The sequence below is a fragment of the Harmonia axyridis genome, chromosome 1 (assembly GCF_914767665.1).
Source record: "Harmonia axyridis chromosome 1, icHarAxyr1.1, whole genome shotgun sequence".
In the NCBI taxonomy this organism is placed as follows: domain Eukaryota; kingdom Metazoa; phylum Arthropoda; class Insecta; order Coleoptera; family Coccinellidae; genus Harmonia; species Harmonia axyridis.
In genome coordinates this window covers 64,978,980-65,006,421 of record NC_059501.1, presented here as the reverse complement: position 1 = coordinate 65,006,421, position 27,442 = coordinate 64,978,980, and the positions used below count along the sequence as shown (strand labels likewise).

Sequence of the window (27,442 nt, the reverse complement as noted above, 5' to 3'; positions counted from 1 at the left end):
GCACATGTGGACATTTTTCATATTATTGGAATTTCATCTGTGGAAAATTGATTCCATTCATATATTACTTTAACCTTTAACTAAGATGATGAGTTATTCCATTTATACTGAAATTTAAATATTTTATCTTTGAAATTTTTTACAGTTACAAGCGAAAATAATAACTACTGCTATTTATCCACATGTGCCTCTTCGGCGACTATGAGTCGTAATAAAGAACTGGTTTCTAATATCGGCCTCCGATTAGATGGCAGGTGACCTAATGAATTGAGAAGGATACTTTGTAAATTAGGAGTGTTTACTGAACCCGATGGAAGTGCTTATATCGAATAAAAGTTTTAGCCTCGGTTTATGGATCTCACCAGGTTCGTGGTGGTAGGTCGAAGGCACAACATGATAGTGCCATCATATATTGCCAGTTTAGTATGGCAGTATTCTCTACCGGAGAACGAAAAAGAAGGCCTATAGGTGGCTGCATACCGGAGAAAGGCCCTACCACTGGGAACACTGCGATAGGCAGTTTGTGCAGGTTGCCAACTTGAGGAGACATCTCAGGGCGTAAACGGGAGAAAGACCCTACGCTTGTGAGTACTGCATTGCCAAATTATCTGATTCCAACCAGCTGAAGGCGCACTTGCTCATCCATACCAATGAGAAACCTTTCGACTGCGACAGATGCCACAGTAGATTCCGAAGGAGGCATCATCTGCTCCACAACAAATGCGCAGTCGATAAAGAAATCAAGGTGGAAGTCGACGAAATCGTGGAGATCGTCAAGAAGCAAAGGATCTCACCACCAGCACCCATGATTGTACAAACACCCCCAACAGTGTCACCTAAGACCCCCATATCATTATCCTCCTCCCTGCCTGAGCAGACAGAACCTGAAGACTTGTCGATGACCACCGGCATGTATTTCCCCCCTCTCCAAGTCCCCCTGTTCTTGGGGGGGATCAGAGGAAGATAAAGACAGTTATCACGAGGATTTCCAACCCATAGATCTTCGAGGTAAATCCAGTTCTTAGGGATGTATATTGGTTTTTTTAGGTAATCGTAGAATCTATATTTCGGAATTTAGGTTTTGTACTTTTTTTTTGTAGCGCTTTCCCAAATTTAGATTCGAATCCATGATTGCTCTGTTTTAATGTTGGAAATTACTTTGTCGTCTTTGTTGATCGTTACACATCTCACGGATGTTTGGTATGCAAGTTCCTGGACCAATAGTTTTTAATTTGAAGATTTCATGATGTAATATGAAATAGGAGAATTGAGGTGATTTTTCTCTTCTGGTGTTCAGTTCCTGGCTGAAATCAGAAACAAGTTTCTCGTTCTAGTTTTAAGTCGTTAGATGTGATGTATATTTAAGTTTTATTATTATTATTATGAACAGTTCTTTATTGGAACAATCCAAAAGGCCATCGACCGAAGTCCTTCAGCCAGTTTTGAAAACAAATTATGGTATGTTAACAAATATTGAAAAAAAAAAATTGCATACAAATGTAAAAAAAAGAAAAAAAAAATAAATGAACAGTGAACTATGGTGTTGCGGACAACTTTTGGAGTTCTTCCCATATGGTGTTCGGCGGTGTCTTTCTGTTGGGTCTTCTGTTTGGATCTCTTTCAATGCTGTAGGTTTTCAATATATCTGTATTACTCTGCTTCACCGCGAATTTTTTCCAGAGATTTTTTATTCGTTCTTCAATTGGTATTATCTTAGTCACCTGGTATCACAGGCTGTTGGGAGGGTTATACAAGGAGTTCCTGGGGTGTCTCATTTTAGTGATTCCCCTGAGCGATGCGGTCTCTGCTGTACTAAGGATCTTCCTGACAGGGCACGTTTCTGACAAAATCAAGTTTGTCAATTTTGTTAAGAAATCTTCGATGTTGCATTACTTAGTGAACAATGGCAATTGTTTACGTGCGAAAATATTACTTGCATAATTATTCACCTCAACGAAATTCAATTTTGCCGGCAAATTTTGCAGATGCAGATCCAGATTTTTCCAATAAGATCATTTGGATCGACTAATCTTTCTGTACCAAGGATGGGTACATGAAGACCTAAATCCTCTGGACTTTTAATATTGGGGCTGCCTAGAAGACAAAGTATACGCAACACCTATACGTGATGAAGCCGAATTGCGGATGCGTTCTCTCAATTCGGCTTCATCACGTATGGGTGTTGCGTATACTTTGTCTTTTAGGCAGCCTCAATAATTAAAGTCCATAGGATTTAGGTCAGGTGAACGAGGAGGCCACAAAATTTCACCTTCTCTTCCAATCCACCGGTGGGGATAAGTTCTATTCGAATGTGCGGTAACTTCGAGTCCGTAATGTGCTGGGCATCCATCATGTTGAAACCACAGACTACGTTGCAGCGCCAGTGGTACATCTTCCAATAAAATGGGCAGCTGGTTGGTTAAAAATTCCAAATAATTGTTTGTGTTCAGTGATGGCGGCAGTTCGATCGGGCCCAAAATTAGACCATTAAATATTCCAGTCCAAAAATTGATCTTGAATTTCGTTGAGGTGAATAATTATGCGAGTAATATTTTCGCACTTAAACAATTGCCATTGTTCACTAAGTAATATAACATCGAAGATTTCTTAACAGAATTGACAAACTTGACTTTGTCAGAAACGTACCCATTTGGATAAAAACAGCCATATATTTTTATTTTTGAATAACAAATGACTTGTGTGATAACTCTTTGAAATCACTATAAAATAGACAATTTATTGGTGTAATGTGCAGCAGTAGCTCGGTACATTTTTTTTCCACTACGATGGGCTAAACTTCATGAACAAAATAATCCACTACCAAAATTTCCAATAAAAATATTTCTCATAGCCCCCCTTTGAAATTTTCGGAGGATGATTTTAATGTAAACGTTAAAATCATTCTTCAGCAATATTTTACTGAAAAAATTAACCAGAAAGATGTAAAATTGTACCAACCGTAAGGGCAAAACTATTAAAAAAAAAAGAATATCTCGAAAACGGGAAGACTTTTATAATGGAAATTTTGTCATAACAGGTGGGTTATCCTTTGATCTACATTCTCCCTTGGTTTGACGTGGTCTTTACGGGACACCCTGTATAATGAGATAAGTTGATTAGTGATACAAATCTAGAAATATTACTCAGAAAATTCAAAGAACTCTTCAGAAATTAACTTTTCGAGCATTTATCTTTGCAAATTTGCTCACAAGTTCTTTTATATCTAATGATTCTGCCATTTCAGATTCAATGGATAGATAAGCTAATCCGCTGAGGCGATCTTGCGTCATATTATTTGTAACGTACGATTTAATTAATTTCAATTTGGAAAAACTACGCTCTGCACTAGCTACAGACATAGGTAAAGTTAAAATAATTCCGAGGACTATACAAAGATTAGGAAATCCTTCCTCCAACATATTGTTGTAAATGTACTCAAGAGTTTGAATGGGCGAAGATGAAGATTGTGAAGACATCATATCAGCTATCATCACAATTTCATGCTTCAGATCTAATCCATCGATATCCTTTTCTTCCCCATCACTCAGAGCAAGTTCAACTTTGGTACAAGCGTCAAGAAGTTCTTTCTGGGATTTCAACTTTAGATTGTAAATGTCGAAGAGAAATCCAAAAATGTTATTTATTTGATGGATTCGATTGAATCTTTCTTCAATAGAAAATAATGCCCTGTCTAAAATTGTAAAATAAAAACTAATTTTAAATTTTTGATTTGCATCTACTATCACTTCATCACGAGCTTCATAATCAAAGTGACTAGGCTTTCTTCTTATGCGTTCCTCATTCGATTCAAGGAAAGGAATTAATCCCAAATTCATGGCAATATCTTTTGCATTATCTGAGATTTTTTCGAAACCGGAATCACTTCTTAATGTTTTAAGAAATTCTTTCGTTTTTTCCAACTGACTAGTTGCAGCGGACAAATCAAATTCTTTGCTTTGAAGAAGCTTGCTGCAAACATTAATATTGAAGAGAACCTCAAACCATGTTACTAAGGACGTAATGAATTTAAAATTATTAATTTTGTTTGAAATGCTATCAGCCTCATGGCGCGTAGAATAGCCTGTAGTGCCCGTTAGTGTGGTGTTTTCAGCTATTTGTTTTAGTGAATTATATATTTCCTTCAGCTGATATCGAAGAGGTTTCAAGGCATCAATACGACTAGACCATCTCGTGTCACTTAATGGCTTGACTGTCAGTGAAGGAACATTTTGTTTCAAAATATCCCACCTTTGAGTGGAGGCCGAAAAAAATACAAATATTCGCTGAATCAAATCGAAAAATATAATTGATTCCATTGAAGACGCGCCATCATTCACTACTAAATTCAAGGAATGGGACTACAATGGACATAAAAGGCTCGAGCGTTCCTTTTCAAAATCCTACTTTGTAAACCCTTGTCTTTTCTCTTCATATTACCTACTCGCCTTATCGTATCCCTGCCCTCTCATATTTTTCAGTGGTAGCGACAGGTTTTCTAGTTCGCTGACTATAACATTTTCAAATTCAGCTCCTGTCGTTTTCCCTAAGGGAACAAATCCCACCAAATGTTCCCTGATTTTTATTACTTCTTTTTCGCCGTTATTCGCAAATTGATTTGTGGAACTCTTCGGTAAATCTACAAATCTGACTATAATTACCATCTGTTCTACATGACTAACATCGGGCGTTGTATCTAAAATGATTGAGTAATATGTAGCACTTCTAACAGATTGCAGAATTTTGTTTTTGATGGCATTCGCTAACAATAGAATGATTTCATTCTGTAATTGTGGACCCGAATAATTTACAGAAATTCTATTTCCAGCAGATTTTCGCAAATGTTCATTCATTAGAGGATCGAAAAGTGCTAAAAATTCCAGAATTTTCAAGAAATTGCCATTTTTTTCCGCGAATACAGTATCATTCGTTCCCCTTAAAGCTAAATTCTGCACTCCCAGCGTCCTTACGAGGGATACAACTCGTTCCAAAACTCGGCTCCAAGGTCCAATATTCTTCCTGTTCTTTGATAATTTTTAAATTATCTTCATCTATTGTTTTTCCGCTTTTCAATCGAATTTCTAATTCTTTCCATCTCTTATAGCAAGTGAAATGATTCGCGCTAGACTCATGAGTTCTCAATTTAGACGAAAGATTTTTCCAATCGTTAGTCCCTTTATTAATGAAATTCTCTGTCGATTTATTGATTGTTTTTTCGAATAGTTTACAACAGAAACAGAAGACCTTATCTAACGATTTGGAATAGATTAACCACCGTCGATGAACAATTTCTTCGTTGGGTAAACTTCTTTGATAATGAAAAGTTGAAAAACGTCTTTTATCTGGATTGAACGGAAAATTGTAATCATTGCCAATTTGATGAGGTTGCTTCGAAACCAAAATCATTCTTATATTATCATCTACGACTGGCCATTCACCAGTATCAGATAAATCTGGATCAGCATCGGTAAGTTGACAATTCTTGATCATTTCGGTCAATTCTGTATTTTTGTTATTACTGTCTCCGGTATCGTGTTGCATTGGTATGCCCCCTGTTTGTGATAAAATTATTAGAGTGGAAATATGAAATATTAACAATTATTACCATATGGTCCATATGGAGATTCTGTTCCTACAAATGGCTGTATGGACGAGTCATCTGTGACTTTCTTTGATTTATCTTTTGAAATTATGACATCTATCCGAAAACAGAAGGATTCAGAATTAAAAAAATTGTATGTTCACAAATACTTACCAGTTTTTTCAGCTGAGGCTGCATCATCATTCGCTAATTGAACTTGTGTGCTAGGGATCACAAATTTCCCTGTAGCAGTACCGCCAGTACCTATAAATTCGAAATGACTACTACATCCATCGACCAAGGTTTTTCTATTTCATATTTCAATCACAAATTCGATTAGACTCGAAAAATATTTATTACTTACTTGAGAGTACCGCTCCAGCTTCAGAGCATGAATTCTGTTGATATCTTTGAAATGAACCCTTTAGTTTGGCTAAAGCTTTTTCTTTTTCCGCTTTCCTCTTCTGGAAAAAAATCCGCTACCTTTTTCTCTAGAATTCATTTCCAAACCTATGATCATTAAAAGTTTGAATTCTATTGCAAACACAATACAATATAATATAATAATATTGTTATTAATGTAACATGACTGAAGAGAAATTAAGTTGTACATTATTTCCAATTTTTTGAACCTGAGGGAAAAAAAACGAATTAAATATAACGAATTCGATACGTTTTTTTGCCGATATTTCTAAGTTCTCATCAAATTATGCCGTAAATTGTAGAGAATCAAAAATATGGAGTTTGCTACGAATATCTTTCATATTTCATAATAATATTCAATAAGGACCCGCTCAAGCGTTTCTGCCGCCCCGGCAAAAATACAAGTCGACGCCCTTGTTCGGGGTGAGATTTTTTTATGAAAAGTTAGAAGGGTTTTATGGACGGAAAATGTATTGAGTGTAATTATTTCTTATGAATTCAAATTCAGATACCTTTGCAAAAAAGTATCTTATTTTGTATCTATATACTCTTACAAAGTAAGTTTGATGGCTTTGTTAACATTATTTTAAAATATAATTGATTTATATAATTTGAAATAACATTCCAATTTCCACTCAGCATTAAAAAAATCAAGTTATTAATCCAACAAAAAACACGGTGAAAGTAAAATAAAACTATTTAATACATTCTTTAGGAATCTAGTAGATTCCCCGAAAAAAGTAAAAAATACCTTTCTCTAATATTTGCCGCCCCTCTAGAACAGGCTCTGCGCTCTCAGGTTCTTCTGCTGAGTTCCGACTTTATAAAACGCTTGAACATTTTGTTTTTTTATCTTTAAGATGATAGTGTGTAACAATCGGATGATACGGATGAACCATTATTTCAAATTCGAATGCGCCCACCCCCAAAACTAATTAATTTGATAAAAAATCATGTGTGAAATTCTTTGAAATTAAAAAAAAGTATTCAACACTTTCTTCTTGGAATTCGGATTTCTGAAAAAAATTGAAATTGCCGCCCTCCAATATTTGCCGCCCCGGCAAAATGCCAATTAGCCAGCCTCCAGAGCGGGCCCTGATTCAGTATTTAATTAAGAAAAATTTCTTCAAGGGGCAATTGAAAGTTCCGGGCGAGGGAAGTATGAGAACGTTTTAGAAAAATATTATCTTGAAATTTTTGTTTTCTCTTTCGGCACCTTACATTTTGAACATGTGAATTTTTGTTCATAAAGTAGAATATCGTAACTGAATCTAAGCGCCCCAATTTTTCTCCAGGGGGCGCCTGGACAGTTTTGGGGCGCACTACTACCACCCCGGAAACGTACCTGAAAGAAACACGGATCATATTTCTTTGGGAACATTATTTTCAAATAAATGAATATGATTTTTTTTTATTAAGTCTATCTCATCATCCGACGCTTCGAACGTAGGTACTTCCCAGTGCCGAAAAATGATAATAATAAGGAAATGATGAAAATAAAAAATTATAGAACTCACCTTCAGTTCTCTACTTTGAAATCCTTGAATCCAAAGGCTAATCGAAAAATTCAGAATATAACACTCACTTTGCACATACAGTACGATCAATAAAATATTGTTATATAATGGAACGTGGTATTAAATAAAATAAACTTCTCAGATATGTATTTCTTAGGAAGGATGAGATGGAAATGATGAAATGGAAACGTTTCTCGTATATCTTGCATTCATCTGGGGAATCAGCATTCTGGTTTAAGAATTGTAAAGAAGAATATCATCCACCGGCTACCCTAATAAAGCAATAAAATTGAGCAGTATAGCAAAGAGAAGGCCGACAAGCCTGATTAGTACATGTGTTTTTTAGCATCAATATCTCGTAAACAGTAAACAGCTGTGAGGGGGTTTACACGACATCTGGATATTTATGAGTTGTTGTGTATAATGCGCCACCTTTGATGGTTTTAATTGTTGATTAAATTGTATATTTTCGTGTTGTTTCTAACCGATTTAAATCTCATTTCTTACTTTGAATTTCTACACATATGATTTTTGTTGATCAAGATTGAAATGCCGCCCCAGAATTTTGCCGCCCTAGGCGGTCACCTCCCCTGCCTACCCCATAGCGCGGCCCTGGATGTTAAGAATACGTATAAATAGGTAAGAATCTGGAACTAGACAATATACACAATAGGGTGAGTTTTTTGTCAGTGATGTTATTAGATGAAACTGATAAAAATAAAAATTATTCAAATTCTTCAGATTCATCAACAGATTCTGAGACTGAGATCAGTCATCTGATAGATCATATCAAACATATTGTGTAAAAAAGTCGCCCATATAACTTAAAAACCCTGAATTTTCTTCATGTGACAGATAGAATGATTATTCAAGTATTCGAAAAATGCATCATAGAAGAGTAAGATGATATTTGACTAACCACTTTGATCTAAACAATCGTAAAATCTAAATGAATCTTGCTAAGATATAAAACCTATTTCTATATAAGGAAAATTCCCTGAATATTCCTGAAAAATCATTTTGATTTATAGGATTACATGTAATTAATCTCTTTTTACCCTATGCATTTCCTTTATAAACATGAATAAAAGAATCATTATCTCTATCTCCATTATTTAATTTCAATTGGAATTTGCGAACAAATTCATTTGAAAAAGCATAATATGTAGGTGTAGGTAAGTCATAAATGTTACTGAATCACCTTTAAAATTATTTCCAATTGTTGAAAAAAGATGAAAATCATTATGATTTCCTATAAACCAACATCTAATCCCCAGTATATGACTTTTGCACAAACAGGCAACAAAATTCAGCATACTTACAAAAAGTATGAAGTACATCACAAAATTTGTTTTCGATGGAGTCAAAAAATTTACTAGAACCTGTAAACACACAAAATCATTGGTGGTGCGATACTGCTGTTACAGAAATCACAATGCAACCTCTGACAACAGCTAAACAGGGTATACAGTGTTTCAAAGTGTTGAAAATGATGAAAATAAGTGGAATAGATCGAATACCAATTGTTGATAATGATGGTTCTCTTGTAGGTGTGGTGACTATGCAGAATTTATTGAATAAACTTATAGCAAAGAAAATAACTGCAAGTGATGAAATATCCACTATAGTCGAGAGAATTTTCCCCAAAATATCTAGCTCCGGAACTTTGGGAGTTGTTTCAAGAACGTTGGAAAGGGAATCATTTGTGGTTGTTATAGACAAAAACAAAGCACTTGGTATAATCACCGCTGTTGATCTGTTACAATTCATTGCCACAGATGAAGATTGCCGAAGAAAAACAGAAGAGAATTATGTACGAATTTTGAAAATTGCTCATGTATTTGGAGACCTTTCGATAAGACAATCGTTGTGAATTGTTCATCCACCAATATGACAACTGTACCCTCTCTAAACATTCCCCTTGAATTGAAGTATGAGAAAATCAATGTTCATTTCGAAGATAATTTGCTGACAATGTGTCATGAACGGGTTGGTCAGAGAATGTTGACCAATCATTCACTTATCTCCGGTTGAGATGTTCTTTTAACCCCTGGAAGAGCGGCTTTCTTGAGGTCTCGGAGAATTAATAATTATGTAAATTCACAAAGATCTTATGTGTGAGTTCGGCCTGTCGCTTCAATGGACAGGTCTTTTTAGTTGAATTTCTTTCTCTAGGGACAGGATTAGTTTACTGGGTCAATGAAAATCAATATAAATTTTAAAACTAAATATAATAAAGAAAAATAGAAAATAACCAAAGTTACAATATCCCTTGAATGTTGACTCAACGGCCAAAATTTTATATAAAACAAAAAATGTCTCAAATAATCTGTTATTCAAACAAACGAAACAATATACCAACTTTGAATTTGGGAGAATCGGGACTACTCAAATAAACTTATTTTCATTGAAAAAAAAAACATTCAAACATCAACAAATAAACCAAAAAGTAAATAGCCAAAACACTTGCCCTTATCCCACGATGCTAGGTGAGTATTTTAGGCCCTGCCTAAACCTAGTTTTAATTTTTTTTCAAACTGTTCACTCGAAACGTGTAATTCCTTATATAACACTTCACTCCCGATCCGCGAACTCCGATCTAACCTAATTTATTCCAAAACAAATTCTAAACTTTATCCAAAAAAAAAATTATCCCTAATTTTCTATTTCTGACCTAATTCTTCCTTTCTCAGAGCCAAAACAATTTCTTCTTCCCTGAAAACTTGAAATTCCTTCAACTCTCTGTCATCTACTAAATTTATTACTCTGATATTGAAAAGGAATTGTTTTGCTCTAAGTCCGGTTTCGCGACCGACGTTCTAATTCTCCACCTTTCTCAATAAGAGACCCTAAGCGATACTAACTTCTTCTTTCGACCTCTCCAAAAATCGTAACATCGTACTTATCTAAGACCGCCCTAACTACTCCTCAAGATACCATGTCAATTAGACCATTGGTTAGAACAATTTTTATCTTTTTTCAATAAGAGTCCTTACCTCTACTTCAAACTACATTTTTCTGTTGATCTCAGCAAGAAACATACTTCAACTCCGCCTAAGACCTTTTTGCTGCGTCATCTGAGAACGACCCAGACGGTTTTTCGCATGTATCGAACTCAGATAAGTCAAGATTTCCTCATATCTAAATTATTTTTCTTATCCGTAAAAAATATATCGATTTCACCAACGCAGTGAGACGATAAGTAATGAAAAGCAATAATCGATAAAGAATATATCCAGCTTCTAAGATAAGATCGATTTACACACAAGTCTCGACCGCTCTTCTGAATTTAACGTCCATCGTTCTGAATAATAATTCTAATAATTTCAATAATTTCCAAATTTTCGATTTGCTACAATAATTTCAATAAATTCGAAATTTCCGATTTACTAAAAATGTTCTGGCCAATAGAAGGATATGAAAATGTGACAGGTCTTTTTTTGGGCAGGAATGAAATAAATGATGTGTCTTGGATTCCATCGAATATTGAGGTTAGTATCTTTCTCACTGAAAATTCATATCGAGTAGAGAAATGCATTTAATCCAGAATTCAGGAGTCATCTATTTTGATTAACTTGTAATTACTTCATGGGCTTCATTAATGTATGACGATTTTCTTTAATCATTGATGTTGTACATATACATACGAGAGACGAATAACAGAAAGTTATAATAATATCTAATATATTCATTCCATAAATTATTAACAATATCAAACTTATTACAAAAGTATGTCCAATGGTAGTTGTATTTCTTGTTTTCTTTCCAGTTTAGTTTTTTTCCTACTTTCATTAACCGTTAAAATTAATAGAAATATGGTCAAATACTTTGATCATGTATGTATACATGCTCTTATGTAATTCTTACCACCTAATCCCATAACCCCCATATCTAATTTCATTTAAATAGTGAAATATTAAGTTCCCAACAGCTGAAATTAGTAATTAACACTATTCGATCTAACTCGATACTGAATTTTATTCAACGGAAGAATTTTTACAACGATGTACGTATACACATACCGACAGATATCGACAAAACCAAGAAAGGATTATCAAAACTTCAATTAATCGTTGAGTTAATACGCATGGCTGACATTAAATTATATTTATTTCAATCCACAAACCTGACGATCAGTTTGGTAATTCGAATTTCCTTTATTCAAATATTTCGAATATTTATGGTTGAATAACAACAGGTGAGGTCCACTTTTTGGAAATAACTTTTGTACTGTATTCTCATCTAATAATTTGAAACTATCTTCGGTGATACCTTCAGCCTTAAAACATAATAATATGATGAATAAGTTACTTTATGAGCACATACAAAACTATTGTATTTTTGTCCACCCTGTACCAATTGGAATCAACATGTGATACATTTTTGGAATCAGCTCAGCTAGAGTAACCGGAAAATTGAGACAAAATGGGGTGTTCCATTTAAAAAAAATTACGGTGACGTCATTACTCGAAAGTAATTCACCCTGTATATTAGATTATTATTTTAAAATACGGTAAATTAAAATAAAAGAATCGACGTGTTTCAGGATCATGTCTTAAAATGGTCTGTTTAGCTAAAAATGAATTTGTTCCATACTTTACGGGCACAGTGTTTGTTCTCAATGAAAAGCGCATCAAGAATAAAGTAACGAAATTCGTTAGTTTTTGTCGATAAAGAGATAAAGCCTTACGTTTGTTATGCAAATTCTTACATCGAATATGTAGAAAACACACGTGATGCTTCAAAACTCTTGTTCGTGACGCGATCGTTGCTAGATTTGTACTGACACTATTTTCACACTCATAGAGGCACTGCACCAATACCTCCTAGTCTAGGAGGTATTGACTGCACGCGATTACGCCTTCTTTGGAGAACCGAGGCGCGAAATTTGACTGTGTATCAAACCTCCCCTTGTATCAACCCTCCCCAATCTCCTCTATAAGTATTTCCATATTAACCTAGTGACAAAAATTTTTATCATAACTGAAATGCTAACCGGGTATTCATTTTTTCTACATACTTTGGATAAATATGACTTTATGTCAATGAGCCATTTTAAACATTTTTGTTGACTCATATGCAATCAAGTTTTGAAAATTCGCAAACTCCACATCAACCTTCTGGAATCTGGAATAAGTGGAATATTGTGATTTTGGATTGAAGGGTTTTAAATTGATGTATCCTGATATTCTTCTCATTCATCAAATTATTCCTCCAACATACTTGGTGAGGTGTGAAAAATCCAAACACCCTTAGAGTGCGGGTCCCATCCTTCGGTTGCTCACACCATAGTGTTCTCTATATTAAGGTGTTTCCACATTTTCCTATTCCAGCTTGCCCCATCACTGGTAATAACGTCTATGTAGCGACCTGCATTTTCGCATAGAATGACATATTCAAGCATTATTTTCGCTAAAATTTCGCCTGATATATCACCCCCCACTTAAAATGTTTGGAGACCAAATGGTTGAAACATTATGACCAAAGCATGATCAACAAGACTATTTCCCATTTTATGTGGGATGTTATGCTCTTAATCGATGAATCCGACGAATTCCATAATGTTTTCATCGAATTTTTTAGTTTTGGACACTTTACACTCGTCCACAAGCAAGCATCCGTGTCGCTCCCACGCTTCCATAAGCTTGTTTTTTTCTTTCATCATTTCAAAAATTTCTTTTCGGAATCCAAAAGAGCCATCAATATTTCTCATATAGAATAGGTGAAGGTATCAGTCACAAGGAACTATTTATGCATAATTTATTCAGCAGCAACGTTTCGGGAAATTTATTCCCTTCCTCAGGCTAAAAACACTTTTACCTAAATTAGTAATGGGTAGCATGAGATCTGGAATATGAACTAACTGATGAATGTTCGAGGGATTTTTTTCTCATTTTTCTGATGTGTACTCAAGATGTATGATAAAATTTTTTAAATTCGAGACTCTCATTTTGAATCGTTCCATGCTTCCGAGATTACAATTTGGTTTCAGACGGGGAAGGGGAACGTATCCCTAATCAGACCGAAAAACATCTTCCTTCATCTGTGTGTCTTCTTGGATCATATGAATGCAATGAAGCAGATTGATCGCATTGATCTTCGAACGGGGAGCTGTTTTCAATATTCAAAAATTCACATAAGATCGTTATAAGGGTTTGCAAGGTCCTATGCTGGTATATAATGGTGCTCCTCAAGGTTCAATTCTCGACCCATCACATTCGATATCTACACGTCCGAATTGCATACATTATTTGAAAAATATGTAAATATTTCGCTGACGATTTATGTTTCCTGTAGTCATTATAGTGAATATCTGAGAGAACACAAAGAGCTTATGTAAATTATAAAAAACTGGTCATTTGACATAGTCACAATGAATTCGAATGATTCTGCTGCTATGTGTATTTAGACACCGTCTATTCCCCCTACAACACATAAAAATAGAGCACTACTCAGAATTTAATGTGTCAACCAGTACAAATACTTAGGTATATTCCTCGATCTAAAGTTGCTCAAGACACAACACATTGGTCATTTAAAATATAGAAGTCCTAACATTCTTCGATGTGTAGCTGAAAGTGTTTGTTGATTAAAAAGTAAAATAACTTATTTCCGCTTTATAAAGCGGAAATAAGTTATTTTACTTTTTGAACATCAAGATGAATTTCCGACAAGTAAAGACTGAGACAATCAAACACGAAAGTGTTTGTGGCTCATCACTCAAAATAGCAGTTCTCATTTATGAATCAACTACGGGAAAATATTTTATAGATCGTCATCGGATATCAATCTGAAGAATTATGAAATTCAACTTAAAATTAATCAAATAATGAGCGCAATGATATATTACTCTTGCAATGTAATTCTGACGGAAGCTAAAATGACCCCTCAATATCCGAGAAGGTAGAATCTCGTTAATTACCAGGCTAGAATTATGCAATCCTTTTTTGATTTATTCTTTGAATGTTCTGAATAATGAAGATCTTTCTTACCTAACTTCCCATTATTGCTGGCTGCTCCCTTGTACACAATTGAAATCATTTCAGTTGTTTTTATATCAATATATCACACATCAACCCATAATTATTTCTAGATTATGGGATCATACTAATTTTTGACCAGTCTGTTGTGAATTCAGTGTTCCAAGATCCCATTCAGATATAAGTAAGGTTTTTGGTTCACTGATTTAATTTTTTTTCGTTTTCCAATAATTCAGCAATATTATATGATGTTGAAGGAAATAATACGACAAAGTATGAAATTCTCAGTGTTTTGTATTATTATTTTCAGAATTAAGCCTTTAAAATCGTTCTTGAATAAATTCCCCTTCCTCTACAGTTGTTCACGTTTAAGTATCTATTCAAAAAAATGGAACAATTACATTACCATGCTATACCATGTTGGTTCTCCTATCTTGAGAATGAAATAAATAATTTCGGAAGTTAAAAATTGGAGGATTCAACATGGAAAAAAAAGTAAACTTGAGAACACATAATCAGAACATTTCTGGCCATGTATTGCTAGATGATATCAATATAGGGTAGATGTGGACAGGTTCGGACATTTTTGGCTGATCGGTTGTACAATCCAAAGTTGTGGAATGTTCGGAATAAAAAGTCAGTACATACAGTGACATCTTTCGGGCCTCTTCTATGAATCCTTGTTGAATGAATATAATTCAAATACCAGTTTTCACATAAAAAGTGCTCCAATCGGAAAATGAAAGTAACCTTTTCCAATTGTAGTTCAGAAAATCAAAGTTTAATTGAAATTTCGAATAGGAAGTTGGAATTCTGAAATTTAAATTGAATTTCAGAAAGAGCAAATTATATTATCCGGAAAGGATAATTGTATTTCAGAAGTTATAAATTCAATTTCAGAAAATGTTATGTGTAATTCAGAATAGTACCGAATGTATAATATGCAACACAGGTATTCATAGATATGGCTATTCATTTTTATTTATTGTCAAGTACATCTCACCAATTTTGAATTGCAATTTCGTAAATATGAATCAGCAAATCCAAATTAAGATGATATTTTCAAAAATCAGTATCTCCTTTTCTGAATTATACATATATTCCTATTCTGAATCACAAATTGCCATTATTAAATATAAAGCCTTTTTTCGGAATTTCAAATTCTTCATTCTGAACAACGAATTCTGATTTACAAATTCGATAGTCTGCAATTTAAATTGCTTTTCCCAGTTACATTTTAAGTTTTCTGAATTACAATTGGAAAAGGTAGAGTGTTGTACATATAGGGAAGAGCAGAATTTAAAGGGATTTAACCCATTGCAGGCCGAACGTTGAAACTCGAAATTCAAAACATTAAGCGTAAAACATATCTTGAATTTAAGGACAAACAAACAACAAAAACATATCCATTCGAATGGACTAGTCAAACAATTTTGTTAGTCTAGCAAATTTGGTTAATACAAGTCCTATATCTATCAGTCTGAAGTTGGGTTTATCAGAAGTTCAGTCTTTAGGTTGCTTTGGTCTCATTAGTAGGTACTGTTAAGGATTGTATATACAAGCTGTGTTTACTTTTTGGTGATTCAATTTAAATTTTAAATGATTCGATCCAATAACTGAAAAATTGATACTATATTTTTTTAATTTCGTGCCGACTCTTACTCTCAGGTGGATTCAATTCAAATTCAGTTTGATTTAAAAATTCAAATAATATTTTAAAAGTCACTATCTATTCAAAATTCTTATCTAATAACTAAATTCCTATCAATCTAATCTAATATTACTTATCTAACTCTTCATCCTCATTTAACCAGCCAATCTTGATCTATGATATTGTCATCTATGCTTCTAACCTCAGATTATAACCTTAATCTTCATATATTTGTTTGGGTTTGGAATTATTTTCCATATAATACTGCTTCAAACTCTTACTCGAAACCAAGGAACTTCTTTCTTGAGATTGATTAAATGTTTTATGTAACTTCCTCACACAATGGTTAATTGCAGGTACGTATTTGGATTATTTCTGCTATCTTTCAATTTACGTAAATAACTTTTGTTTATAAATTTTCAATTGTTTCAGTTTTGCTATCTTGATTCAAGTGATATGCTCTTTGCAATGGTTTTTCACTGAATGAATGGCTGCTACTCTTTTCGGCTATTTATAGTTTTTCAATTTTTTCTTGAAATCAGCATTTTTTCAAATATGATGCTTTCGCAATTTTCTCTCCTGAGGTAAGTCTTCCTCCTTCAATCATTATCTAGTTGATTTCTTCCTTCTTTCCCCATCTTTTGATACCACATATGTTGCATTCGGTCGATTCTAAGTTACAAAATTTTCAAATATTCTATATATTTATTTTCTACATCATCAATTCTTTCATTCTGCTTTTCTATTTTGACCTCCCATTTTTCCCCTAATCTTTTGAATTCATGTTCATCTATAGTCTCTTTAATATTTTTCATTTGTTCATTTGTTCTCTTAGAAAATTCTTAAAAACTTCGCCATGATTCGTAGAAACATCTCCTCATTTGAATGGATTCCTGCATCTTCATTTTTCTCTAGATTATCTTTTTCATCATTGTCCATACTTTTTTCTTTATTATTTTTCCCCCTTAACTCCATCGAATAAGTATGAGAATCCATTCTTTTATTCAGAAAATATCAACAAATATCAAATTACCCTTTAGATTTTGTTTATAATTCCTGGAATAAACCTTTTTATCACTTAAAACAAAATTAAATAATTTATATGGAGTGTGAATTTTATTCGAATTAAAAAGCTAATTAATAATTTTGTGACTATTTGAGACTCGCGATGGGCGCCAATTGTTATGGATCGTATATACAAGCTGCGTTTACTTTTGGTTATTTAATTTAAATTTTAAATGATTCGATCCAATAATTGAAAAATTGATACTATATTTTTTAGTTCCGTGCCGACTCTTACTCTCTGGTGGTTCATAATCAAATTGAATTTGAACCTGAGATTAATAGTCGGCACGAAATTAAAGAATTATAGTATCAAATTTTCAGTTATTGGATCGAATCATTTAAAATTTAAATTAAATCACCAAAAAGTAAACGCAGCTTGTATATATCCATAACAGTACAATCACTTTATAAGTGGTTTCTTTAGCTGTGATCCTGTGAACAGGATTGTGTGCCCAATAGGGTCCGGATCTTGTCACTATCGCAGTGCCAAGCTCGGAGAAGTGTCCTAGGCCGAGAAGGGTTGTACGGCAGTTTGTTTTCGTGCCAGTTGCTATCATTGCAGCGGTGGGTGCAATACTTACCTCAGTGGTAGAGTGTTGATACTCTGATTCAAAAACTCCAGTTGGGTGAAAATCTCTATTCAAATTGTGAATAGGGTTGTCACCTTGGTACATTTGTTGATCCTTTCATATACTCTGAAACAACGAGGGGGTGCAGTGGTGATCACATCTGAGCATTGAGCTAAGGTAGTTGGTCCAACGAAATAGTTGCTATTCGTACTCATTATCTGGGAGATATTGCCAAACCAAGAGTCATCTTGATTCAGGAAGCAGAACTCGTCAGTGTGTCTGAAGCTTGAGCCAGCTACAGGTGTTGGACGTTGGTACATATGTTGAAGCTAGTGTCAATTTCACGGTTAGTCTCGGGTATCTGAATCATACCAGGTAGGAGCAAGGTAGCTCCTTCTCTCGACGGTGTGGTCGAAGGAGTTTGGAAGTGTAAAGACTGTAAAGTCAGGAATAGCTGCAGGTAAAGCATTGATTAGCTGTTGAATAAAGCCGAGGATGCCGGGGATGTAAGGGACTGACAATCGAAAGACGTTATGTGCGTCATAGTCGATTAGGTCGCCAGCTCTTAACTGAAGATTCGTAGATTTTAGGAGTGATCTGAGCAAAAAGCGTATTTGAAGGATTTCCTAGGTCTAACGACTCAAATAATTCAACGAGTGCCTTTGGAATGTTTAACGTTTCTGGAGGGTAATTCCTCAAGAATTCGATCAGAAATCTTTAGTTGGCGTGGGGAGATGGTTCCAGCCTTGAGTTCAGCGCGTAAGGTCTGAATAATGAACAAAATACGGAAATATAATCGGGAGATAAAGGGATGCCATGCATCTTCTTGTCTCTTAAAGTAAAAACTGCATCCCATTAAATCGTCCATGTGATGTACCATGCCTACCATGTGGTAGGCAGTGAGAGCGTAAGTGCTAGTTTGCGGTTCGCTTTTACCGGAGGCAGGTCTAAGGTAGGGAGAAAGTATCATAAATAGGCTATTCGAAGTTGAAGGTTTTGAGCCAACAGTCTTTTTTACAGTCTCTTCTGGTTTAGGTTTTGAAGTCTCGCTATCTAAGTCCCTGACTTTCTCAATCTGTTCTGAAATGCCTGATTTGTTAATCATTTTTTCCATTGTGGAGGGAGATGAAGTTATTAGTTTTTTATGTTTATAAAACCGATGTAGTTACTCAATGAAGTGAAGAGCTTCGGGTTAAACATTTTTTATATCAATATTGAAGAAAAAAAACATATTTTTTGTACATCTGTCGAGAAAACTTGACATTTCTGCATACCTATTCATGCGTAAATGTTTAGATTTTGTCACAGTAAAAAAACTTTTTTCACTGCTAAAATAAACATGAAATATTACTTTTTGAAGGATTCATTTTTAACAGTCAATTATTAATTGATTATTCATTATGAACAATTTAATTCATTAGAAAAATAATTAATGATGAAGTTTGAACAATTACTCTCTGTTTCAGCAATATCATCCAGAAAACTAATAGATTTTCTTGTACTCTTGTAGTCTATCGTCTTTGCTTTCATTTTCCAAATAAAATACAAGTATCAGCAGTTTGAAATTATTATTGAATACTTGAACTTTTCCCAGCCAATTATCAGTGTCTTGGAAATTATCGTTGCAGATTAATAATCGGATTCTAAATCTTTAAATCTCGATAAAAAACTCCATTCACCTTTTTCTCAAATTTCTACTCGACGCCCACTATTCTAATGTTTTTCCTGCTCTCGTGGATTTTGATCTCGCCTTCCACCTTCTTCTTTTACTTCTTTACCTGTATTTTGTCTATGGCACTGCTGTCACTTCCCATGAATCAAAACTTCTTTTTTTCATGCCACTCAATTAGATTTCAACTTTTCGAAACTTAATTCTAGATTTCATTACATATCAACTTTCGATAAAATATAATTTTAATTTTGGATTGATGATAATTTAGAAATAAGATCCTAGTTTGAAAAAGAACGTATTTGAGAATTTTTGTTTCAATTTGTTATTGGAAAGTTATCAATAGGTTTTTAATATGTATTTCAATATTGAGTCGTTGGCGACTGGCGAAGAAAACTAGTCCATATGGCGAGGCACCCAAGAATGGGAAATCGGGATCTATTATGAAGCCACAGCGTGGCTTGTGGCTTCATATACAGGGTGTTTCCTAAACATGCGGCAAAAATGCAGGGGGTTGTTCCTTGGACTATTCTAAGAATATTTTGTCCTTTGATGATTTTTGAAAAACCTATTTGTTTCGAAGATATAGGGGAAACAAAATTTCAGATAATAACATTTTATTATGAAAAATTACATGAAAATTCAACTCAACCTACAAAAACTGTTGAAAATGACCACCTCTAGCCAGCATACAAGCATCCAATCTTCTCCTCATTGACTGCCGAACCCTTTCAAAAACACCAGGATCATTTCTTATTAAGTTACACCCAGCAATGATCCGATTTCGCAAGTCTTCCACATTTTCTACTGGAGTGGTATAAACTAATGATTTTAGATGGCCCCATAGGAAATAATCTAAGGGGTTTAAGTCCGGGGAACGAGCAGGCCATAAATGAGGTCCACCTCTTCCAATCCAGCGATCTCCGTATGTTAATGTTAAAAACTCACGAGCAACCAAACTAAAATGCGCTGGTGCACCATCGTGCATAAACCACATTGCATGTCTTATTGCCAATGGTACATCCTCCAAAAACAGAGGTAACGTTTGTTCTAAAAAGTTGCGATACACGTCCCCGGTAAGTCTTTCTGGTAAAAATATCGGCCCTATTAGGCAGTCACCCACAATACCAACCCAAACATTCAATGAGAACTGATGTTGAAAACGATCTTCAATTACCTCATGTGGATTTTCGTCGGCCCATACATGGTTGTTATGAACATTTCTTATTGTATTTCTTGAGAAATTCGCTTCATCGGTAAAAAGAATCAGCGTCAGTAATTGAGGAATTTGAACTAATGTGGTTAAAAGCCATTGACAAAATGCAATACGTGGGGGAAAATCAGTAGGAATAAGTGCCTGAACGCGTTGCATATGGTATGGGTATAACAAATTGTCTTTAAGAATTTTCCAAACAGTCTTATTACTCACATTCAAAGTATTGGAAATTTTTCGAGTAGAAGTACTAGGGTCTTCTTCGATCATGTCCAGCACATTCTCTTCCAGTTCCACCGTTCTTACTGTGTTTGGTTTTCCTGGTCCCCCCATTTTTTTCAATGCGCCTGTTTCATGCAGACGTTGATGAATATTTTGAAACAATTTTCTGTCAGGAATATTACGCCCAGGAAATCGTTCAATGTACAACCTCCTAGCTTTTAATGAATTTCCATCAGCAAGTCCATAAATGAAATGCATGTCAGTCATCTCGGTGTTTGTATAGCGATTCATAATAGTCAAAGATAAAATGTTAATTGCTAATACATCACAAAACGAATTCAAATGAAAACGTGTTTAATCTGTATTCCTTTACCATCTGCACTTATCAATTTTTAGTCAAAAAACTGGCCGTTTTTAGTAATTGGAATGTTGTTAAACAAATTTAAAAATAAATTGTACCTACTAAGTAAACACAGTGCGGTACGCATTTTTATTTAAACTATTATTAATTTTAAAAATATGAAAAATGTTGTTCGCCCTGTATCTTCGAAACAAAGAGGTTTTTCAAAAATCATCCAAGGACAAAACATGCTTAAAATAGTCCAAGGAACAACCCCCTGAATTTTTGCCGCATGTTTAGGAAACACCCTGTATAACAACAGTCCTATTTTCATTCATCTTTCCATATAACACTCCCGGAGTGTTTAATGGTTTTTTATAAAGAAGGCATTTCACCAAATTATGGCGGGGTGTGTCCTTATTTTTTTCACGACTGCTACGAAATTTGAAGATGTAAGGTAATCCTATCGATATTCCCTCCACAATACATCATCATGCTGTCCTCTAGTCTTTCTCTCTTTTTCTTCTATGGTTGAATCTCCCGAAATTCTGTTTCGTAGCTTTTGAAGGAAATTTATTTTCTTATCCTCCATTTCATTTTTGGCCATGTCCGGTTGGAAAGCATTTTGTCTGTAATTTGAATCAGGACTAACACATCTTATTCTTTATTTCCAAGGAATAATCTTTTCTCTCCTCTGTTCATTCTTAAGCTTACTCTTCAAACAAAATTTTTCAATTTGATTGCTGCTATTCCACATTCATTCATTCATTCAGATGCCAAGAAGGGGAGAAAGTCAAAGATTATCACTCCTCTTCTTCTGTGAAACGATTAAGGAATCGATTTGAAATTATGTGGTCAAAATAACTTCACAATTGAAAGTAATTCAATTTTGGTTTTTATTTTGGTTGTTAGTGACCACTATCAACCGAAATAAAAACAAGAAGAAAAAAATTATTATCGAAGATTTTGTGTGTTCAATCTGAAAAAATTATTCCCATGTTTCTCAGGAAAAGTGAAGAAACATTTCTATTACGAGGATGATTCTAGATCATGAATTAGTTCAGTTAAATTCTTTCCAAAAAGCTTAATTCCAATCAATTTAAAATATCTCATACCAAAAAAGATATTGAGTTATCTCTAAATGGATGTGTTCTATCGAAACGGACAAAAAGAGATTCAAAAACTAATAATTTATTATTCATATCTAGGAAAAAATCAGAATACAAAATTATGTCGAAATGAGTTTGTTCACACGAACAGAAGTATCGAAAAAAAATTAAACAATGTTAAAAACTTGCATGGCGGTACATCAATATCCTCACATAACTATATTCAGTCAGAATCTTCAATTGGGTATGATATGCACTGTGAGAAGCTAGCATCAGAAACATGTTTGCTCCATTTGTGCATTTTCTACATACATAATCAGTCAATCTCTTTCTACCCTAATCCCAACCGCATTTGCTACATTTTTTTTTTCATTGGGAGTGGTGAGTTTTTGCGGTCATCGATTGGGAAAAATCTATTCAACCGAACTTGCAAACTAGTGTGTATTCCTCTCATTGTCTGAATTATTCACAAAGATAAATTAATTGACATATCACAACATTTATAATTCTATTCACATATTGGCACCAGCAGAATAAAGAACATCTCACGTTCGTTGAACATAATATTTCATCAAGCGAGTGAAACTCTGAAATTAAAATTTGAATTCAGTTTATTCAGTACAAATTTTGAGATATTCTTTCTCTCTCAAAGACTGGAAATAATGCAAAAAAATTGGTAGAGTGTAGAGCATCTCAAAAAAATTTTGCATGAACTGTGCATACATAAGGAAGAAATACCTAGTATTATTCCAATGAAAAGGGCACGTAACTTGAACCAGGTGATATTACCCCTAATAGAAAATCAAGTTGGTATTTCCATAGAAGGTCGCGTAAGGCATAAATTGGAAATGTAACCTCGTACTGATGAAAAGTTTTTGAATAAGGCAGCTAAAAAAATGATAAAGGCACAAGAGCTCGAAAGGACTACTATATTATTAAAACGGCATGTCAACAAATTCTTACCATTGAATAAGCCAATAGGAGTTGAAACAAGGAGACCAAGGAAAAATTGTTGAAAAAAGAAGATAATGAAGTGGTGGAAATATTTTTTGGTCTTTTTGAAAATCATGAATTTTATAAAATAACAGATTTGGTGCGCTTAACGAACCAGCCGGTAGTGCATCTCAAAAATTTTTTGCATGAACTGTGCATATCTAATATGAAGGGCCCCAACAAATTCATGTGGGCATTGAAACCTGAATACAAACATTATTAAGTTGTATTCAAATTATTTAATTGTTGAAATGATTTTTTGTAAATAAGATTATATTTATTTTGTAAATAATAAAGTTTGTATTATAAACACACAGAATCACATTATGACCAAAGCATGCTCTCCAAGAGTATTTTCCATTTTATGTGGGGTGTGATGCACCAAATCGATAAGCTATTATAACTCTTGGGTTGGGTTATTTTGTTTCTGTTTCATTTTGAGGGTTTAGTGGGTGGAACCAGAAAAGGCTTGCATGAATAAACACAATCATCTAGCAGATAGCCATTGCCATATAATCCCTGTTCCAATTCAACGAAGGGTGAATGGCTTCCTTGCTAAGCCTTGAGGGTCCAGGTAGCTTCTCCAATTTTGATCCTGCGTCCTGGATGCATGCGACCTCGATCTGGTTTCAGCACATTCGTAGTACCTTGTCTTCGTCCCAATCAGACCACATCGACTGCAGATCATTTTTTTCATCATCTTCGTCATCGCTATCCATTTTGTCGAAACGATGTATATTCACATTCTGCCAATTTGTGTCAAAGATAGTGAGGGTACCTTCAAAAATTAAAGTTGTCCTACACATCGGACAACATTTGGAAGAACTGGAGCACCTGTCTATGCATTCCTTGTGAAAGCAATGCCTGCAATCGGATCAATGCATAATTGTCACCAGTCACCACTTATTCCTTCAGTCGCTTTTTCAAAAGGGGTGAGAAGACTATGGAGTTGTGAAGTTGCAACCTTATTTTTTTAATCTCGGTAATATTGTCAACTACGCTTCACCTAAGGCGCGGCCTCCCTTCTCTCCGCTGTTTTCTCTGGTAGTGGTCATGGCATCTCATGCAAGGGTGCAGAGCTATCTAATTATCTGTCACTCTTGCTTCATTTGAAGGGGTTGGCCGTGGGGCTAGTATCTTGGATGCATGCGACCTCGATCTGGTTGACTGACTTATTATGCACTATTCGGTTTCATCGACATTTACAGATTAAAAACCAGTCTACTAGTCCTGAATATAATGTTTAAAATATCGGGTTAGGTTATTGTTTTACACAGTTTATAGGATTAGGGAACATAAACAACGGTATCTTCTTTTTAATTCTGTTATATTTTTCTCTTATCTCATTGTTTTTTTAGTATGGCGTGATCTCTCCTCTCTCCGCTGCGTGGCTTCCCTCTCTCTGGTGCATCTTGCACACGGACGCAGGGCTATCTGTTCATCTGTCAATCTAGTTGCTGTTGGCCGTGGGGCCAGTTTCCTGGGTACGCATTCGCAGTACCTTGTCTGCGTACCATTTTTTGTTCATACTGTTCTGTGGAAAGTACCACTGTGATGTTACCTTTGTCAGCAGGAGTGATAACTAAGTCATCATGTGTCTTGACAAATCTTCTAGCATTGATCAAAAGGTAATGTTCAAAGTTATGTGCCATCTGTGAATTGTGCACGAAGTTGGTTATAGCATTAGTGCATTTAGCTCTCAAGATATTCTGCCTAGTGATAGGAGCCAAGCTGATTATGTTCTCTACGTCCGCTACAAAATTCTTGATTGGTATGTCTTCAACAGGAAGGGGAGCCACACCAAATTTTGGTCCCAGACTCAAGATAACCTTAACTTCTGTGGGAATCTGTGTAGTAGTGAGATTGCAAAGCCATTCATCTCTGATTTGGATGGACTGGATTTTTTCGTTTCTTTAGTGCAAGGAACTTTTTTTCAAGAAGCTTCTTGTTGTTGGAAAACACTTTCTTGTATGATCGGTTCTGTGAAATGTAAAATCGTTCAAGGATGTTAGTTGGAACGAGTACCAACAATTCAGTTTTCAGGTATTCCAAAGTGGAAGAAAAATTATTGATTTTCTTTATAGTGAAGGAAATCTCCATGTTTAGAATTCTGGTAGATATTTTTTTGTTAAAAAGACTGACCTTTCTGTTGTTTTCGGCATCATCTGATAAGAGGTTGGTCAAACATGTGATGTTTTGGACGATATGTCTGGGTAAAATACCGGTCGTTCTGCAATGGAGCAAGAAGTTCCTTCTACAAGCTAACTTCGCTAATTTGGTGTTCAAATGATCCCATAGTCTCATCTGTTCAGACGCAGTTCTACCATACGCTAAATCAACGTCATCAAAGAAACCCATTTCTGTATAATTCAGTAAGAGAAATTATTTGCCGAATAAGGTAAGGAGGTGTGGTTTGGGTATCTAGGCAATTTGAAAAGATCAACAGTCTATCGTCTGTTCATCTATATTTCGAATCAATATGCGGTTCTTCTTCAGGATGCTAAAATCACACAAATTACAAAGTTAGAGTTGGAAAGTTGCAAAAACAATAATTCATGCTTACATCTGACAAGACAGAATTATTCAAGATGATAAGTATAGCTACAAAAGGTCTTCTACTCATAAAAATCACAATTAATCTAGAAAGTACAGAAACGTTGCCGTAATGCATTTGTCAATTCATAGGTTAACATTCATAGACAAGGCGTCCTCCGAGGATAGTCCAGCTTGGAAACCGTATTGCCTCTTTGAGTTTAGATTATATTTTTTGATGAATGACTCTATTCTCACTTTAATTATCTTCTCGAAAATTTTAGTAAAATTTGTTATGAGAGATATGGGTCGATAATTAGACACGATTTCCCTATCACCTCTTTTGAATACAGGCTTGATAATGGCGATCTTGAACTCCGGGGGGCATATACCTGTTTCCAGTATTTTGTTCATAAGAAATGAAAGAGGTGAAGCTATCTCAGTGGATATCTCCTTCAGTGTCTCGGCGGTTATATTATCTACTCCAGGTGACTTATGGTTTTTCAAAGAACTAATTATATTTAATATTTCTTTCTCATTAGTGGGGCTGAGAAACAAGGAGTGTTCATTTATGACTCTCTTTGGAGGCGCAGTTTCAGGTTTAACTATTTGAGCTCTGATATTAGGACCTACATTCGTAAAAAATTCAACGAAAGTTTCAGCTGTTTCAAAAGTACTTTCAGTTAGCCGACCTGTAGAGTTAAATACTTTTTTTATGGTAACCGCGTTTTTTTCCCCACTTACTGGACCAACTTCGTTTATGATTTCCCATAACTTTTTCGAATAACTTTTATTTTTTTCTATTTGTTCCCTATGGTAGGCATCTTTCGATTTCTTGATCAGACGGTTCAAAATATTTCTATATGATACGAAATTTTGCCTCAACATATTGTCGTTCGGTTGTTGTTTCGACAATTGATATAACCGGTCCCTGCGGGAAATCGAATTCATGATTCCAGGTGTAATCCATTTTTTTCTCTTAACGAGTTTTCTGTTCTGAACGATCTTGACCGTATTCGACGCAACTGCATCAGATATTGTTTTAATGAAATATTTGGTCATTTCAAGAACATCAGAACCCGTGTAAAAATTTGTCCAATCAAAGTTATTCAAAAAGTGTTTGAGTCCCCTCATGCTGATTTTATTGAATGCCCTTTTCTGTTTCAGATTATTTACTATCCTCTCATCAAAATTTAACGTTAAAACGGTTGCACGATGGTCTGTGAGGTGTGTTTCCACAACATAGGTCTTGCAAATATCGCTTATGCTCATTTCAATAGTCTTTAAAAAAATGTGATCAATACAGGAGTTGCCCCTAGTACTTCTGTTCACGGTGGAAATAAAATTGAACTCCGAGAGAACGTCAAGATAATCATCCGTGATATTGTTGTCAGAAAATAAATTTATATTTATATCGCCGATAAACATGTGAGCGTCACATCACATATAAAAGGGAAACATAGAAAACAACGTCAAACATCATAGAAACGTCACGACTACAATGTAAGGGGTGTCCAAAATTTTTTATTCGTCTATTGGGCCATCGTAAAAGGGTTCTCGACTTAATGATAAAAGGTATGT

At 34.7% G+C, this 27,442-nt stretch overlaps 1 protein-coding gene across 1 annotated transcript in view; it reads left to right on the top strand.

Annotated features, from left to right (window-relative positions):
- Positions 1-27,442, top strand: part of LOC123670873 — a 221,384-nt gene that overhangs the window by 131,311 nt on the left and 62,631 nt on the right. The window lies entirely within an intron of this gene.